Source organism: Corticium candelabrum, chromosome 8, assembly GCF_963422355.1.
Source record: "Corticium candelabrum chromosome 8, ooCorCand1.1, whole genome shotgun sequence".
Lineage (NCBI taxonomy): Eukaryota > Metazoa > Porifera > Homoscleromorpha > Homosclerophorida > Plakinidae > Corticium > Corticium candelabrum.
This window is the reverse complement of record NC_085092.1, coordinates 2720987-2725104: the sequence shown is the minus strand read 5'-3', so window position 1 is coordinate 2725104 and position 4118 is coordinate 2720987. Positions and strand designations below refer to the sequence as shown.

Here is a 4118-nt window from a genome sequence, read left to right as displayed (position 1 = left end):
TCAGCTCATGGTACGGTTTGCATTTGGAGAGATGCTGATTCAGGCGTTGAAACCAGTGTCTGCATCCGGGACATTGAGATAGCCATAATTCAAATTTGAGATGCGATGGAAAGTCGTCCGGGTCATGTACCAGTCTAAAATGCTCAAGAAAACGGTTCTTTGATCCGGTCCATGCACAACCTGTACAATTGCATGAGATAGACAACCAGGAGTTGGTACCAGAGATTGGTGGCGGAGAAGCTGTTTGAGACATGTTGATGGCCTGTTAAAAACTATAGTCTTGAGGTATTTAATCGTGAAAATGAATAACCACGAGCCGACTAGGTCAACCGACAACCAGCGATCCTAGCACAATCCGTGCCATGTCAACATCCGGGGATGGATGGATGGATGGATGGATGGATGGATTCTATACATATATTTTCAACATATGGCTGCTCTATTACAGGCTAGTTGTCTAACAGTCAACATCGAATACAATCCAATAGTTTGTACCAATAATGCAATATACTAGTGCTAAAAGAGTTCTTAGACAATGAGGCGAGCCTCACTGACGATGCTGTCAACACAGTCAAGATGTACTGGATGGCGCTTCGATGACCTCGTCCCTCTAACACAAAGAATTGCAGATCGTAGTAGAGAAAAACTCAGTCTGCATCGTATTAGTGCCATTGTTTGACTGTAGGAAGTGTCCTGTTTGTCTGAGATCAGACTGGCTAGCCGTTTGTAGAACGTGTTTGCTTCTCTTCCCATGCCTCCAGTTGACGACAACACCAATGGAGGAAGCTACTTTCTTCAACCTCTCTGACTCTCTCGCCATAGGCTCTCTGCTTCTCAAGTTCATGGTTCCGAAAGATTTGGGGTAAGGTCATCTCCTGGTAACTTTGCGCGTTGGGGTAAAACACCTTAATATCGAAAAATACGCGTTCACCACGACGCCATACACCTCTTGCCGAAACATCCAGCCGTGCCTCTTCGTCCCTGTTGGCAGTACGATTGTGTAGGCATTCACCTGAGAGGGGGTTTAGCCTCGGTTCGATGGCCACATCCGAGCATACTTCACTAATCAAATCTGCAGTGATGTCCCTCACTTCGTTATGCCTGATAGTTGGAAATCCTCCTTTGGGGCATATCATAGCATGGTCAACATTGAATGTTGACCCGCATGAGCACTTTGAGGAAACGCCCTTCAGTGACAGCCCATACCTTAAACAAATGGCATCTCTAAATTCACACTTTGGTAGATGAAATCCATGATTTTGGATCGGCAAGACAGTTAACCAGCTCGATGCTTCCTTTTCTCCTGCCAGTTCTATAGTTCTTCTTCTTGGATGGATGGATGAATGGATGGATTACATGTTGTAATAGATGAAGATACATACGGTACTTCTGGTAAAACGTTCAGACTGAACAGATAAATGAGTGACACTATTAGTAAAGAGGGGCAACAACGATTCTAAGTTGACTTGAAATGAACGAACAAACTATAAGAAATGCAAACTAAAAGGTAAACACACTAACGACTAGAAACAAGAGCGCGCCTGAGAAGCAGTTCCAATGATTGATGTCGTCATTTTATTGATGGATGGATGATATACTATAAGTAGCTGTGGATGGACGGATGGATGGATGCGAATGGCGTGCGTGCGTGCGTGTGTGTGCGTATATGTATGTATTTCCCTGGAAGGAGAATTCAGCTGAGTTGTGAATTCAGCTGCCTGTTCTATTTTCTCAAATTCTCTAGCCCAACAGCGACATAAGAATTGGAGAGTGCAAGCTGCTGAAGTATAATTGCTAGTTCATTGTCAAAGCGAGAATAAAGTAGCGTAACCTAACGTTCATGTTGGCCATTTTGTTCATGTGTTAGGGTGACAAGGCACCAAGCATATCACCTAGCAAATATGACTCACGCCTGCTTCTTCACCAGTGTTTGCAGGCCTGCACAGAATCAAATTAGCAAAGTATACACTGCAAGACCTAAAAGAACAGATCGTCCCTGCAAGAGCCCAGATTGAGTGCTGTCTAAAAAGCAGAGCAGTGTAGAGATTACACGTTCGAAATAGGCACCATAGCATTGTCTATTTTACAGACGTCCCGGTGGCAACAGTCCACAGTTGAGATCTCTAGATCGACCGTAACAAATTTGTTGTAATGTGTACTGTGATATGTGTACTCGAATGCGTTCAAATAAAAACCATTATCCAATGTTTGATCTACTAGATATACACTGCCACCATCTATTTGGATCAAATCAACCTAGCAAGTTGTACAAGATCGATTTCATATAAATGATGAGAAAAATAGAGTCATGCCAGTTGTTGACCGCATGCATGTACTGTGAAATTGCTAATTGGAGCTTCAAGCAGCTGTTCTAATATTTTATCAGTAGGCTACGCTGTTGAAAGCATGACAGACCAAGATACTGCATCTCCAAACATTGTAAACTTCGATATGAACAGATCCTCAAAACAAGAAGAATGCGTGGTAGCTGAACAAGTTTCAACTACCACTGAAGTGTTGAGTAGGTCACATGATCCTGATGAAATGGCATTGGCAATGGGCAAGAAGCCTGACCTTGACTCAAGCCTAAGAAAGGAAGGTTGAGGACAACAAGTTTACGTCGGATAGAGAAGCGATAAGAGTTACAGCTGCCTCAAAGGATGATGTCAAATCAATCCTCACATGATCAACTGCGCAGGATGCATAGAGGCTAAATGTTAATTCGGCTTTGGTATAATCTACTCAGGTTGTTGATCTTGCAGTGTATACATCTAAATATAGAAGAAGAGTTAATGTGAAAACAATACTTCTTGCACGAGGTTAACGTCGCTGGATCCAACCTCTCCGACACCATCCCACCAAACGCTTCCATTGCCATTGTTTAGACTGATTGTATTTAAAGCTGCTTGGCATTACAATTAAGACAAACATAGTTCTATAGTTTGAGTTGAATATCTTTGCCACGGGAGCGCTGCATGCACAACTATATAGCCACTACGGGAACCGGATCTCTTTCCGTACGGCTAGCTGATTACTGCTGCTTCTTCCGACCGTTTGTATCGTCGCCGAGGCATCGACTTATGATCGAGATGCTTTTGAATATGAGCAAGGCTCTATTGTTCCACTTCATCGACGTATATTTCTGTTTATACGTTGGAGGAAACAATTCCACAGTTTCCGTTTTTCTCACCTCAGCAGTGTGCAGCTCAGTATTTTCGCGCCCAAGTCTCCTCCTCAATTCCAGTGACCAAATCATGAAAGTGTTCATCTAAATACGCCTGCGCACTTTGCTAAAATTGGAAGGTGCATGAGCGGTATACAACCTCGATCGTTTTGCGGTAGCATTAGCTCGATCGATATCAGCCATTTTGCGTAATGTCTAATTATCTATGGGAGTAAATGAACTGTCGTGACCGCTGTCTTCTGAATCTAGACAAAAGCGCCCCTTTTGCACTAAGCTTCATTTTGGTTGTCCTGTAAGTATTGTGATATCTCCGTTTCTGACAGTGGAAAATATCGGCTCTTTCATAAAATACCCGCTTTTCAACTTGTTTTTATAGGAGAAACTCAACTATATACTGGAAAGAGCCAATCAGAGTCTACCCAGTCAATTATCTAGAGCAGCTTTATAGCCACATGTGCATCTATTTTAAGTTTCTTCCGTCAATATTCCACATAAAAATATTGACTATATAGGATTTACTTGCAAAGCACATTTACGATTACTGCCAAATCCAGAAACGTATTGGGATTTCCAGTTAATATCAAAAACGAAAACTTTCCTATTAGTTCAAAAGAATTATGACTGTTTTATTGATCTTAACTTCATTATACTCTAGTATCTCTTTATTGTTTAGCTATAAACGATTCATTACTCTGCCCAATTATCGTTCATAGTCGTTTCTGTTGTGAGTTGACTGCTTTAGCGCCGTAGTCAACACACAGAGTAAGCGTAGATAGTACATGTAGTGCAGGTGTTGCCTGCATTTATTTCCAAAAGTAGACCCATCCACCTTTTAGGAGTTTTCTTGCAACTTGGAAACATGCAAACTAACGCCCTGTAGATCCTGTCACAAGGTAGGTAGGTAGTTTCGTTCCACTTCCTTGAAATACGGACA

At 42.2% G+C, this 4118-nt stretch overlaps 1 pseudogene; it reads right to left on the bottom strand.

Moving 5' to 3' along the window:
- Nucleotides 1–528: 528 nt before the first annotated feature.
- Nucleotides 529–2878, bottom strand: LOC134182835 (uncharacterized; annotated as a pseudogene).
- Nucleotides 2879–4118: the final 1240 nt, after the last annotated feature.